This window comes from Eptatretus burgeri, chromosome 6 (assembly GCF_056783735.1).
Source record: "Eptatretus burgeri isolate ZD-2024b chromosome 6, Ebu_testis_v1, whole genome shotgun sequence".
In the NCBI taxonomy this organism is placed as follows: Eukaryota; Metazoa; Chordata; class Myxini; order Myxiniformes; family Myxinidae; genus Eptatretus; species Eptatretus burgeri.
This window is the reverse complement of record NC_140966.1, coordinates 106,484,890-106,500,608: the sequence shown is the minus strand read 5'-3', so window position 1 is coordinate 106,500,608 and position 15,719 is coordinate 106,484,890. Positions and strand designations below refer to the sequence as shown.

The 15,719-nt window shown below is 32.8% G+C and overlaps 1 protein-coding gene and 1 long non-coding RNA gene across 2 annotated transcripts in view; one reads left to right on the top strand and one right to left on the bottom strand.

The window, feature by feature from the left end:
• TH (tyrosine hydroxylase) overlaps positions 1-15,719 on the top strand; it is a 77,261-nt gene that overhangs the window by 41,329 nt on the left and 20,213 nt on the right. The gene's annotated exons all lie outside the window — the stretch shown is intronic.
• The window catches only part of LOC147025540 (uncharacterized), a 33,097-nt gene continuing 31,704 nt past the window's right edge, over positions 14,327-15,719 (bottom strand). The window contains exons 5-7 of the long non-coding RNA XR_015059565.1: positions 15,106-15,264; positions 14,788-14,845; positions 14,327-14,498 (exon numbers count right to left, since the gene is read on the bottom strand). This is a non-coding gene — a long non-coding RNA (uncharacterized LOC147025540). The remainder of the gene's footprint in view (positions 14,499-14,787; positions 14,846-15,105; positions 15,265-15,719) is intronic.

Genomic DNA, 15,719 nt, shown 5'->3' with positions numbered 1-15,719 from the left:
ACACTCTATCATACAATATCCATATGGAACACAATCTATTCCATTATCTAAAATAAATCTCTTATCATCAAAGGCTCCTAATGCCTTTTTATTTACTTCTTCACTATATATCTTATGTTTATAACTTCTTATTGTATTCATTTTCCTATATTCTTCTTTCTTATTCATCAAACAATTATAATAATTTCTAAAAGTTATTGATTTCTTTATTACATATTTCTTTATTCCCTTTAACCTTTTATCAATCTGATCACCATACTTATAAGCATATGCCTTTGCTCTCAATCCAATAAACTCACTCATTACTTTTCCACCCAACTCATCCTTAAACTTACCAATAACCTTTTCATTCTTTTTTGAAAATAACTCACTCTTCTTACTAAAATTACTTGTATCATATACTCCAATGTTTTTCTTCATATCCTTATAAACATCGTCAGTTTTTATATCTAGAATAAAACTATCGGTGTCCATATACAACAATGAAGCATTTTCACCATACTCTTTCTTTAAATCATTATACAAATAATCATACATCAATATCTTTGATAAATCAAGAACTGCTGTTCCAATATAAATTGGTTTATCCATGACAATACTTTCCTTTTTCATATGAATAGCAGAAAAGTTCTCTGAAAAAACCTCTTCTCTCTCAAAACTTGGTTTATTTATCAATCTAGAAGCTTCTTTCCAAGATGTTGCAAATCTAATGTTTTGCCTGTTTCTAACATTCTCCATTGTCTTTCCAAAGACAGCATTATTCATCAATTTATAGAATTCCCCTTCAAATTTTACTTTTGTATTTGTTCTCATATCTGTATTGAATTTAATATACTTTTTCATCCAAGGACTTTGTTTAAATTTTAAAACTCTATGAATTTTAGCTACTCTCAACCCAGCAGATAAATATTGTCTCAAGTTCCTTTGATGCAAAACATATCCCTCTTTATCATAGAATGTTGTTAATAACTTTTCTGTTGATTTGCCTTTAATATTAAAACTTTTATGATAATCACTGAACCATTCTTTCTTTGGGGTTTCTTTCTCACATGCAAAAGGAAGGTCTTTATGCTTATTATGAAGATCACTCGGGTACTTCAAATCAACTTCAAAATAATAACCTTCTTCTTTGTCATTCAATTTCTCTTGAGAAGAAATAACAATATTCATCAAAGCCTTTTCATAATCCTTTTCTTCCACCCACTCTAATTTACCATAAGGCAGAGATTGAGACATTGCCCATCCATACAAATTATTAGCATCAAAGTACATCAAATAATTACTATCTTTTTCACTCTCATAATTTGGAAGATATTTATTATTTGCTTTAGCATATCTTTTTGAACATACTTGTGATATTCCACCTCTCTTAGACTTCTCAATCATCAAAAGCATATCTACATCACTGACTAAATCTATATCTTGTTTTGTCATTTTCAACATTGCACTCCAAGCTAAACCAGGAGCTGTGAAATAGTGGGCAGGATCTAATCCATAACAATTTTTATTATGACAGAGTGATCTAAAAGCTTCAAACACATCAGCTAACAATAAAACATCTGTTTTTAGATACAAATCATGATATTCTCCAAGGTTCTTTATCTTAAATATTTTCCAAATTTCTTGTGCGTGTTTATATTCCTTATCACTTATCTCTTCTTCATAAAGGTTATTATAGAAACTTTCTTTTGAAGGAAGTTGTGTTTCTTTAAATCTCATAAATGAATCCATATAACCATAAGGATAAATTCCCTTACTTGTAAGAATTTTCTCTTTACTTTGAATTTCATTCCTTGTTTCAATTTCCTCTCTAGTTAGAATTCCCTCTTTAATCAGAATTTCATCTATAATCAGAATTTCCTCTTTAGTTAGAATTTCATTCTTTGTTCGAATTTTCTGTATAATTAGAATTTCATCTTCAGTAAGAATTTCTTCATTCATTTCCTCATTAATTAGAATTTCCTCTTTACTTTGAATTCTCTCTTTAATCTGAATTTCCTCTTTAGTTAGAATTTCCTCTTTTGGAAAGAATGAATTAAGATTTGGAAAAGAGCCCGTGGAGCTTAGATTTGATGCGAGGTTGGCTAGTGGTGTTCCCATAAACTTGTAAGAATCAAGAAACCGAATACGAGTTATAGGTTTTGTGAATATCATTTTTGTAAATGAAATATACTTTTGACTTGTGTTTGTTATGGCAGAAACATTCCCTGGTGTTTTTGAAAGTTCATTTATAAATAGATGTGTATCATAGTTGGCGCTGTTGTGAAGAAAGACTGGAATAAAAGAAGGTAATTTATAATTAAGATTACAACAGGAATGAGCGGGGCCTCTATATTTACCAGTAAGATGGCAATGATCCCTAACTTTAGACTCCTCAATTTCCTCCTCACAAATATGACAGATATTGTTCTTTCTAAATTCTAATTTTTCTTCTATGGTTAATTTCATCGGTTCATTTGTTTCTTTCATTAATTTACTTAGTCTTATACAATCCTTTTCTAATCGTTTTACAAACTCTTGTAAAGCATTTTTTCCACTATACTGTTCAAGTTTATTATACTTTTCTCCAACAGATGATTTGATATAATAACAGAAACCACAAGGAATATGTTTTTGATATTTATTTGTATATGGTTCTTTTGGATTAGGAGAAGCAGTATTTATCTTTTAAGGATACATTCAAAATCAGCGTATATCACAAATGGGTGCATGATAGATTTATTATAATCTTCAAAAGAAATCTTTTCACCAGGTTTAGGCATTGTAATTACAGCTGATTTATGATTACTACAATATTTTGAATGTTGTTCTAATCGTTCTTTTGTATGAAATGAATTAAGACATCGCTTACAAGGATATATTTTGTTTGCTGTTCTGAATACCTGAGAAGAGATTAATCTTGATAAATTATTGATGTATGTGTAATGTGAATTATTTCCAACACTAAAATATAAAAGATCAATGTGTGTTTCTTCATTTTTAAAGTTGTTTGAAATTTTTAATATTTGAACTTTGTTTGTATCCGTTAATCCATATACATTAATAGAAAGATTATTCTTTTTCTCAAATTTAGGAATATCTGTTAGTGGCATTGGGAAATTAAAATCTTTAATGTCCAAGGTATTCTCATATTTCATATATTGTTTTACTCTTTCTGAATTACATTTTGGTGGATGTAAGTGAGCAAGAACAGACCAGAGAAAACATTTATTATCATTATTCTTAATATTAACAACTGCCTTCTTTCGTTTTATTTCTTTTGGTAATTCAATATAAGAAGAAGCTTTAAGAGGGTTTGATTTTAGAATGTGTACATCTAAAAAGATGATTTTTAATATTGAATCCACTTCCTACCACTGTATTATCAACATCCTCCTCTTGTCTTGATAGTTCTTCATAAACCCCACTATTCAAAAAATCTTGAAATGATGTTATAAAATGAAGATCTGTCCTCATATAAGGAGTTTGTTCTTCATCTTGTCTTTTCATATTCATTTTCACTCCCATATAAAACTTTAAAGTTTTCATTTCTTTTAATGTTTTTTAATAAATTTTTCAACATCAGGTTTCACTATTTCAATTGATTCAATTATTGATGATGGACCGGGTTCTCCAAATTGAAAAATCCTTATTTTTATATGCCCTTTAAATGCCCCATCAGTGTTTTCAATATAATAGTCTCCCTTTACTTTAAACTCATTTTTCTTGTGTTTTTGTGATTGAAGATGCCTATTATAACTACTCTTCAAAACATCCTTTGAGCAGGTATCACAATGTTTTCTTTCCAACTCAAGAGGGGATATTTTGTGAAATAGATTAAATGTGTGTTTGTTGGTTCGGAGGTGTTTTCTATAATGTTTATATTCGTGATTACAAACATCGCAGTATGTTGTATTCACCATATTTATATAATAAAACTTTGCTTAAACTAAAAATTTCTTGATGAAAATTTCGTTTATTTTACAGGTGAATCTGTGCTTAAACTAAAATTTTCTTGATGAAAATTTCGTTTATTTTACAGGTGAATCTGTGCTTAAACTAAAATTTTCTTGGTGAAAATTTCGTTTATTTTACAGGTGAATCTGTGCTTAAACTAAAATTTTCTTGATGAAAATTTCGTTTATTTTACAGGTGAATCTGTGCTTAAACTAAAATTTTCTTGATGAAAATTTCGTTTATTTTACAGGTGAATCTGTGCTTAAAACCATTTTATCCTCCAACTTTTTCACTTAATAAATACAATGTTTCAAGACACAAAAGACAAGTTTCAATCAATCTCTTCATTTGTTAAAGATGCTGAGAAATATGTCAAGGATGTAAAATTGAACAAAGATAAATATAACAACTATTGGATAAAAACAATTATGGTGGATATGATGAGTTCTTCAATTTACTTCAGTGGAAGGGCTTTTAGTATACCTGGAAGAACATCAATTAAGGTATCTCTAACAAAAGTTTCTCCTCTCCTTTTGGCAATATATTCAAAACTAGAAAAAGCAATGAAACAAGAAAAGGTATCAAAAAATAAAAACCTTATGGATGAAGCTTTAGAAAGAAAAGATAAGACCATCTGTAATATGCAAGGAGAAATTTGTAGTTTTTTTTCAACAACCCTAAAGATATAAATCCTGATGAAATAAAGGATGTTAATATATCAGGTGAAATGACATTTCGTTCAATTGTAGTTAAGGATCATTTTAAAATTACCTTTAATATAAAAAATGTAGCAGTTGAATCTGTTAATGAAAAAATGTATATCGATATCGATGGTAATGTTTTTTCTACTAATTAAATGAGCCAATATTCAACTGAAGATTTTGAAGATTATGAGAGTGATTATGATACCGAGAGTTTGCATTCAAACGATAGTTATGACACCGAGAGTTTGTGTTCAAATGATAGTTATGAAAGTATAGATGATTCTGAAAGTATCGAAGATGATATCGAAGATGAATTTCAGTTTAAGTAAAGTTTTACTTTATAAATATGAATAGTTTACTCGATTTTGAGCCTCTTGAATTCCATGATTCTCCATATGACAAATTTGAGAATTGTCCTGCGTGTGAAAGACGGGGATTAAACACAGAGTCAAAAGCCTATAAACAATGTATATTCTGTGATTATCTTCTAATTAATGATAATCAAAAATATAAAAAGGAAAATAATTCTTTTAGATTTACACCAAAAATGAATTACTTTACAAGATTGATTCGAGAAATGAATGTAAAGAACGAGGGTGAGAACACACCTTTCCTTACAAGGGAAGAAACTGAACGTATTAGAGAAATGTTCAAAGGATTGTTGTTATATCTTATTCATGGATGTGATTTTCAGGGAAATATCAACACAAGATATTGCAAAAATAAAATAATGGATTATCTTGAAATTAAACCTGAACTTAGGATAAAATATAGAATTTCGAAAAAAGCCAAGAATAAATTAAATAACCTGTTTTCCAAATATATAAATGAATGATTTTTTACCTATTTGGGAAAATAAGATAAAATTTGACAACCATAAAAATCTCCCAAATTCATTAAGATGCCTCATAGTTGGTTCAAGTGGATGTGGAAAAACCTGCTTACTTTTAAAGATGCTCCTCACTCCCAACTTTTTAGATTATGATAATTTTATAATTTTCACAAAGTCGAGTTTTCAACCAGAGTATCAACTACTCTCACAAGGTTTTAATGCTGGTCTTCAAAAAGAAGATATAATCGGTTTATTTAAACTTCAAAAAAACCTAAATGATTTTAACATTGAAGATATAATACAACTATTTTGTGATACACAGAGATGTAAAAAGAAATCAAAACCGATAACTTGTATTCTGAGTGATAATACGGATGATATACCGTCTCCCCAAGATTTGGATAAATCCAAAAAGAACCTCGTTATCTTTGATGATTGTGTTAATGAGAGAAACCAAACGGTAATGGACAGCTACTACACAAGAGGGAGACATTCTTCTTGTAATTGTATTTATCTTAGTCAATCGTACTTTCAGCTTCCTCGTCGTTCCATCAGAAACAATGCTAATACTTTTATTTTATTCAAGTTAAATTCAATAGATATAAACAATTTTTGGAGAGACAATTGTTCTACATTATGTAGTAAAAAGGAATTTGGGGATTACATGAAACACACGACTGAAAAATATAAATATATTGTTGTGAAACAAGATGAAATATTAAATGATATTTTTCAATAAATAAATGGATGCGAAAGAAAGAGCAAGAAGATTTAGGGAACATCAAGAGTTGGTTTCAAAAGTTGTAAAACAGCAGGAAGACATAAAGAAGAAACGCAGACAGAAACTAACGGGCGAAGAAGCATTTGAAAGAAAACAAGAGAAATTTTTTAAACCACTTTTAAAAACTTCCCAAGGAAAAATGAAAGATGTTTCCACAGTTCCCACGGTAGAATATACTCCTAAAAAACTTCAAATGTTAAAAGATTTCAGTCAAATGACGGAGGAAGAATTAGAGCATTTAGGAGAATTAGAATATGATGATGAAGGTTTATTTCAACAACTGGAAGAGATTAATCGACCCCCTGATTATATTGTGAATGCTCTTCAAAACAATGAATATTCAGCGGATTCAAAAACCAAAGCAGGACTCATTCCAACAGAACAATCAGCAATATTTCATCTTGTTCAAGAAAAGGTATTGATATTTAATGATGAATTAAGGTTCTTGGGTTCTGCTCAACCCCCTGTTAAACTAACTCCAAGATTAATGTTTCTTCTCACAAAAGATGGAAGACAAGGTTCAACTGTGAGGGATGAATCAAAGTATATTGATAAACCATTGGATATGGAAAATAATGATGATAGAGTATATATTGATCTGCTGAACACTCTAAATTATAAGGTTATTCTTTCTGGTAAAAGTAGGAAGAATGAGAAGGAGAAACACATTATTCAGGCTTTAAGTATCCTTGGTTCAGGTGTTAGTTTTCTTCCAAATGACCCATCGCAATTAGTTAATAGACTGTTATTGTTGTTAGGCAGTAAGAAGGCTGGAAATAACAATTGTTTTAATGAAGCATCAGCCATTTTAGACCAGTTGATGAACATGAAAATAATTAATAAATATCAATATAAAGACATTTTATCTCATATTAAATAAGATGAGAAGCACAATCCTTAGTTTCAATTTCACAACAAGCGACCACACATCTTCATTCCCATACCCACTACAACTTGACACAACAAAAGAATATGAGGCATCTTTATTGTCCATGGAAACTTATAATACCTTATTTAATATAACCGAGAAAAATGACAAGTTTAGTTATAATCCAGGAAGTGGATACAAAACGATAACAGTCTCACCCGGAGCATATGAGATTTCTCAAATATCTTCCGAAATTGCTCGTCTTATGAAAGAACAGGGTGATGAACCAAAAAATATTGTTATAAACATTCAAAAACATACTTCAAAATCAACGATTAAAGTTAAAAATAACTACAAGGTTGATTTCACAATTGATAATTCATTTAGAGAGTTATTGGGTTTCTCCTCAAAAAGATTGAAACTAATGGGACGTTTTACAGTGATAATGTCATTCAAATATCCTCAGGAATAAATTCAGTGTTAATTCACTGTGATTTGATTGATGGTGCTTATAATGATGGAAAAAAAACAAATACAATATTTTCATTCAGCGCATACTCAACCCCAATTGGTTATAAATTCAATATGGAACCTAAAAATTTGGTTTATCTCCCTGTGTCAGGAAAAACCATACACAGAGTAAATTTTAGGATAACCGACCAAGATAATCGTGTGATTTCTTTTAATGGAGAAGTTATATCTATCAGAATTCACCTACGTGAAGTTTTCCAATAAATAAATACGATGGTTATTGTGAGGAAACACGAGTTGGGAAAATATAAAATAATTACAGGGGATGGGATGTTCCTTTCCCCATACTACAAGGGTGAAGGTATGTATCTTGGTAGAGGATACTATAAACCTAAGAGACAAAGGGGTGTTGGGCATCAATTTAGAGGAGATGGGATAATTGATACTCTCATGGGTATTGGTTCAACTATTCTTAAACATAAAGATCTAATTGGTTCAACTGCTTCTGCTGTGGGAAATGTTGCAGGTGCTGTAAAGAGTATAAAAGATGCCCAGAAGGAATCTCATAAATTACAAGCAATAAAAGAAATTAAGAAAGGCAAAACTCAGTTGTCCCCCAAGAACGACAGAAAATAATTCAAATACTTGGATCAGGGTTTCAAAAGTTTTAACATCTTTTTTCCTAAATAAATACAAGTATGGAAGCAATTGATAGTATCTATGATTTGGATGATACTATTATTATCTCAAACTCCACTAAAAAAGAAGATTACTTCAAGGTAAATGCAATAACTGGAACAGACTGGAATACGAATGGTACAAAAAGTTTTGAAATAAATAATCAACAAACCTATTTGAATCTCTCCGAAAGTTTCTTGTTGTGTAAATTTAAATTCACTAAGGCTGGGAATAACACAAACGCTACACTTGTAAATGATTTCTTCTGGAAAATGTTTGATAGTGTGCGTTTGTATATTGGAACACAAGAAGTTGAAGCGGTTGATTATGTCTCTGCTGTATCTGAAATGATAAAATTTACACTCTATACATTCAGTGATAGAATGGGAAAGGGGTCTGTCGAAGGTTTTATTCCTGATATGTCAACGGGAACAAACACAGACCCTGGGTATACTCAAAGGAAAGGAATGTATAATGATGATACAAAAGCAGAAAATAGTTTTACTGTGGCAGTTCCTCTTAAAGGTATATTTGGATTTTGTGATCATGATAAAGTTCTGTATGGCCTTAAAATTAGATTTCAACTACAAAGGAATGATAATGAAAATCGATTGCTTTTTGGTGTTGGTAGTGCTTTTGGTGATCAGAATAAATTTGTAATTGAGGAAATGAGTTGGTATATCAGTGAATATACTCCTAATCTTAAAACAGAAGAGATGTTGAATCAAAGACTTAACTCAAAGAAACCACTCAGTGTATCATACCTCGAAAGAAGATGTCAACACGTTAAACTCAATCAAACTACTTACACGTGGAATTTGGGTGTTCTGGAAGGAAAGCCACGATATCTGTGGATCATTTTTAAAAAGCCAGATGGTGATACTGCGACTGATAAGAATAATGCATTGAGTGATAATGCTAAGGTGAAACAACTTCGCGTTTCTCTAGATGGAACATTTTACCCACGAGATAGATTGGAAATTAATTGGGAAAAAAATGATTTTGCTGAAGCATACAAGTCTTACCAAAAGGTGTGTGAAAGTAATGGAAATAAAGAACCTATTTTGGATATGACAGCATTTAAAAGTTTGTATACAATCTATGCGTTTGACCTGAGCGCTCAAAAGGAAACTATAAAGTCTAATCGAGTGGATACTTCCCTATACATTGAAAGAGGAGAGAGTGAAGAAGTTGATACATATTGTTTGCTTTTGGAAGAAACAGAATTGCAGATTAATACAGATAATGGTGTGATGATTAGTCTCACATAATTTTTTGTTAAATAAATGAGTGGCAAAGTACCAACTGGGGTATATGTTAATCAAATCAATCTTCATAAACTATCATCTTGTGTTCAAAATCAAAAGCCTTGTACGATTAACGTTAATACAATTCAGAGAAAAGGAGCAGTAAGAATTGATGTTTTTCTCACAAGAGAACAGGTTAAAATCTTGAATTACACTGGCTCACTTAAAATTAAAATGACAAAACCAATGTTGAAAAAATATTCAATAAGAGAGACGAGTGGAGGATTTCTCCCATTTCTAATTCCTTTATTTGCTGGTTTAAGTGCGGTTGGAGCATTGACGGGTGGTATTTCAACAGCGGTGAAAACTGCCAACGAAAGGAAGGCTCAACTCCAGGCTCAAAAGAATTGGAAAGACATAACAAAGAGTTGGAGAAACAAATTAGTGGAAGTGGTGTAATTGTCGATTTTGCTGAAAAACTTGAAGGTCTGCCTGATAAAGCGAGATTGCTAGTTGGAGATATGCTTTCTTCTATAGCACAAGCAGGTGTAAAATTAACGAAAAGAGGTAATGGATTATATCTTTCTAATAAATAAATGAGCATTGATGAGTGGTTGAAAGAATTTGGAAAGAATACAACATCAAATTTACAACTTGTCAAATATTGTAAGAAATTAAAAATTCATAATGTGGTTATTTGTATGAGAGATGAATTAACAAATGTGCCGAAACATACAAAGAATATTATTATGAACTTAGAAGATAATAATGGGAACGGTTCTCATTGGGTTTGTATTTTTAATAGTCAAGACAAATATTATTTTGATAGTTTTGGTCTTCCACCACCTGTTGAAGTCATAAAATTCTTACAGAATGGTGTTTATCAAACATTTCAAGTCCAAGAATTAAATTCCAAGTGTTGTGGCCAATTATGCCTATATGTGTTATTTCAACTCAACAAAAATAAAAAATTTTATGATATTATTTTTAATCTAATATAAATGACTTATGTTGGTAAAGATGGTTCTATCTTTGGTGTATCTCAAGAACTGGATATTGATTTATCAAATTATTACACAAAGGCACAGGCTGAACGACATAAATATAATATAACCAAAAATATTAACATGAAAAATGCTTATAAATTAAAAAATTATCCAAGCCCGACTGACGCGAATGACTTGGTGAGATTAAGCGATTTATCACAATATATATCCTTAAATAAAACAGCCGTGTATTCCAAAGATACAGAAGTGTTGATATTATCTCCAGGTCATACAGAATTCACAGTTCGAATTAAAATAAATTTTTATAAAGAAGGGCGTATCGTTTGTATGAGAATAGAACAATGGGGGTATGATATGAATGATTTAGGGTATAATTGGTCATTTAAAATTAACCTCGAAGACCTGGAACAATTAAATCAGTCTCGTAAGGAAGAATATTATCCACTTGGTATCGAGAATGAGTTTTGTGGGGCTACGATTAGTAAACAACAAATAAAAGAATTTAATAAGGGTAAATATAATAATGGTTTTGCCCTTGTTTATCTCATGAAAACAGAAAAAACAGGATTATATATAATAAGTAAGGAAATACAAAATGATTTAACTATGGGAAGATGGGGAGGTGTTTCGTGCCATAATATTGTTCTAACATATATTTCTAATACCTAAATGACAGCAAGAAGGCTTCAAGAAAATTATCATTTCTGTGTCCAAGCATACCTTCAAGAAAAGGGTATTCGGTATTTTAATAAATATGTTCTACAACATAAGAATGAGGTATTTTCAATAAAAGATTGGCATTATGCTGATGTTGATAAACCGACAACTTTAGATTTAATTAGAATGTTAAATAATGAAAAAATTATAAAGTTAAGAAAAGGTAAGGCTCTTTTAGAAATTCAAAAGAAATTTTATTGGTTTCCTGTTGTAAAAAAAATTATTTTGGATACAGGAATAACAAGAAATCCTGATGAATATATGTATAATATTCTATGGGGTGTAAGCGATTCAAGGATAGTAAGGGATGAGGAAGGAGTTGAAGAAGAGAGGGAAGAGGAGGAAAAGGAGAAGAGGGAGAAGAAAGAGAAGGAGGAAAAAGAGAAGAGATAGAAGGAGGAGAGGGAGAAGAGAGAGAGGGAGGAAAGAGAGAAGAGAGAGAGGGAGGAGAGAGAGAAGAGAGAGAGGGAGGAGAGGGAGAAGAAAGAGAAGGAGAGGGAGGAGAGGGAGAAGAAAGAGAAGGAGGAAAAAGAGAAGAGAGAGAAGGAGGAGAGGGAGGAAAGAGCGAGACAAAATAAATATCAAAATATGGAAACCAGTGAGATTAAAAAAAGATTAAGGGTATTACAGAAAATAACTCAACCCACCGAGGAGGAAAAGAAAGAATTGACAAGTCTATTTGCAATACTTTCGACAAGACTATTAGCATCGACAAGATATGGATTTTAATTCAAGTTTTTCATTTTTTTTTTTTTCTTAAATAAATGGAGGAGAGAGTGAAGGCATTTCTAAGGATTCTTTATGTTTTAAAAATTAAGATTCAAATGTGCATGTTGGAAACTAAAAAGGTTTTTGCACTCTGCAGGAATTTTTCTCATAAATAAATGAGTTATTGTCTCAAATGTAAAAAGAAAACTAATACTAAAAATATTTCATATATTAAAAGTAAAAATAACAGGGTTATACAAAAAGGTATATGTTCGGTGTGTGGTTCAAAAAAAAATCAATTTATCTCCCAACACAAACTAGGAGGAGATATCCAAAAGTTTTTATCAGGAAGTAAATTTACAACTACTGGAATACCAGAATTACATCTTCCAGGGTATTCTTTCTGTGGCCCAGGCACAAACTTGGATAAAAGATTAGATGAGGCAGACAATCCTAAATCCTGGAGTAAGCCTATCAATAGAGTTGATGAAGTGTGCATGAGACACGATATTGATTATGGGAATACCACAACGTTGCAAGAAAAGCATGAAGCCGATAGAGAAATGTTGTATAATTTGTCTCTGATACAAAATCCAACCTTGAGAGAAAAAGTTGATCGGTTCATTGTGAAGAAGATGATCAGTGCTAAATTGAAACTTGGACTTGGAAATTCAAAAAACTTTTAGGCTCTAATGATGCCATTAAGACTGAAGAGCAATTAGCTGATGAATTACATAAACCAATATTCACAAAGTTTCAGAGAAGGAAAGTTTATTCCAAGGAAGTTGATTATATCTGGTCTGCTGATTTGATTGAACTCAATAATGATAAGGGGTACAAGTATGCTTTAACCGTTATTGATTTGAGGAGTAGATATGTGTGGGTTGTCCCTTTAAAAAACAAAACAGGTAATACTCTTATGTTAGCTTTTCAACAGATATTTAATAAAAGTAAGAGAAAACCTAAAAAATTGTGGACTGATGAGGGTAGAGAGTTTTATAACAAGACATTTATGAATTTTCTAAAAAATAACAGTATTACATTATACAGTACCTTTAATGAAGGGAAGGCAGTTGTTGTTGAACGTTTTAATCGTACCTTAAAAGAGAGACTATATAAAAAATTCACACAACTCGGTTCACAACAATGGTCATCTTTTATTCAGGATATTGTGGATAAGTATAATGACACGATTCACACGGCAACAAATATGAAACCATCAGAAACATTTACAAAATTAAAATATGAAAAAGAGATTAATGTCAGAAAACCTAAGTTCAAAGTTGGTGATATCGTAAGAATATATCGGTGGAAATCTCATTTTGAAAAAGGTTATACGAAAAGATGGACCAACGAGCTTTTTAAAATTGTTGATGTAATAGATACGGTTCCTTGGACTTATAAGATATATGATTTGGTAGGGGAAGAGATTTTAGGTTCATTTTATTCACAGGAATTACAAAATACAAAGATAAATTGAAATTTTTTGACTCCGCCCCTTTTTGGCTCCACCCACACAAGCCCCCGCCCACACAAGCCCCGCCCACACAAACCCCACACAAACCCCACCACACACCCCCCCACAAGCTCCAATAAATTGAAATTTTTGACTCCGCCCCTTTTTGACTCCGCCCACACACGCCCCTCCCACCGAAGCCCTGCCCACACAAACCCCACACAAACCCCACACAAGCTCCACACAACCTCCACACAAAAACTCCACACAAGCTCCACACACACAAACCCCACACAAGCTCCACCCATATTCATCATATTCACATAATTAGTGATTAGTTAATTAGTTCCCCACACACACAACATGTTTATTTAATTAAAAAATTATCCACCCATCCACACAAGCTCCACTCATCCACCCATCCCCCCATCTCTCCACCCATCCATTTATCCACATAAGCCTCATCCACATTCACCCCTCCCACACAAGCTCCACCCACATAAACCCCTGCCCATATAAACCCTGCCCACATAAACCCCTCCCACATAAGCCCTGCCTACACAAGCTCCACACAAAAACTCCACACACATAAACCCCTCCCACACAAGCTCCACCCACATCAACCCCCGCCCACACACGCCCCACCCACACAAGCCCCACCCACACACACACACCCCGCCCACACAAGCCCCTCCCACACACACCCCACCCACACAAGCCCCCACCGAAGCCCCGCCCACACAAGCCCCGCCCACACAAGCCCCACCCCCTCATCCCCCTGTGCGCCCCCACCTTTGACCCACCACCTCCCTCATCCCACCCCCACCCTTCCCCACACACACACATGGGGAGGGAGGGATGGGATGAGGGGGTGATGGGTCATTGGGGGAGCGCACCTTCCCCCTCCCCCCAACCCCCCCCCCCTTTACATCTCTTTTATTCTTTTCTTGTAATTCAGAATCAAGTAATTGTAAACAAAACAAATATAATTTATTAATATTGAAAATATTAAATATTCATTTGCGAGAATGTACAATCTTTCCCAGCAATCTTCTTCAGATGCCTTGTGATTTCGAAACTCAGACACCATATTCTGTTTTGAAACAAAAAGTGGATAATAATTAGGTTCTATAAAGATAATTACATGGTAATATGAATAAGCCTCGTTGACCACTGAATTAACACACCAGGAGCCTGTCATCCTTTCAAGGTCAATAAAATGAATTCCAGTGTACTGACAAAACCACGTCCAAACTAATGATGCAACCAACATAAGGCGACATTCTAAAGAGAGAGTGATATTAATAATAATTCAGAAATATTTTCCTCCAGAAAATCATGTGTTGTACGAGTGATATTAATAATAATTCAGAAATATTTACCTCCAGAAAATCATGTGTTGTACAAGATTGCTTCAACAGCTGATGTTGTGCGATAGTGCTGAAAAAAAAAAAAATAAGTCAAGGGTATAGATGAAGAGACAGACAGGGAAAGCAACACACACACACACACACACACACACACACACGCACACACACACACATACACACACACATAGACACACACACACGTGCCTCACCATTGGTTTAATTCATTCGAGATCAGAGACCAGTCATTATAAATCATTGGCCTCTTCAATAAGAGCAGAGAGAGGTAGGTAGAAAGACAGACAGAGAGAGAGGCACACACACGTGTCTCACCATTGGTTTAATTCCTTCGAGATGAGAGGACGTGATAAGACTTCATGCCACTCATTGAAAATGTCTTTCAATTCTCTTCTAAAATCATTGATCTCTTCAATAAGAGTATTAATTTCATGAACCACGTCGTGATATGTGAACTCAATTTCTTCCAATGCCCTGTCAGGGAAAAAATATATATATATCAGAATTATCATGATTTAATTAATAATCATTTGCTTCATCGTTCAAAGAGAAAAGCATACACAAACTTACCAACTCTGTAGTGGGCTGTTGGCTTCATCGGAAGAAATATCGTCCATGCCTCAGTTGTAAAAATGAAAATCCCGTCTGGCAGAAACTTTGTCTGGCGAACCGCTTATAAAGCAACGATGAGGAGATTGCTTAATCATTGGGTGTGGGCACAGGAAATGACAAGCTTCTCTTAATGATCTCATCTGGCCACCGCCCGAGTTGCAAATCGTTTTTGGACATAAACCACGCCATAAAAGTTTTGATTCAAATGTTTTCAGTTCGTGTTCTGAGATAAAATATAAACACGAGACCTTGTCTCACAGAATAGTTCCTATTTTTTCACAGCATGACAGTCCAAAACCACTTCCTCATTCACACAG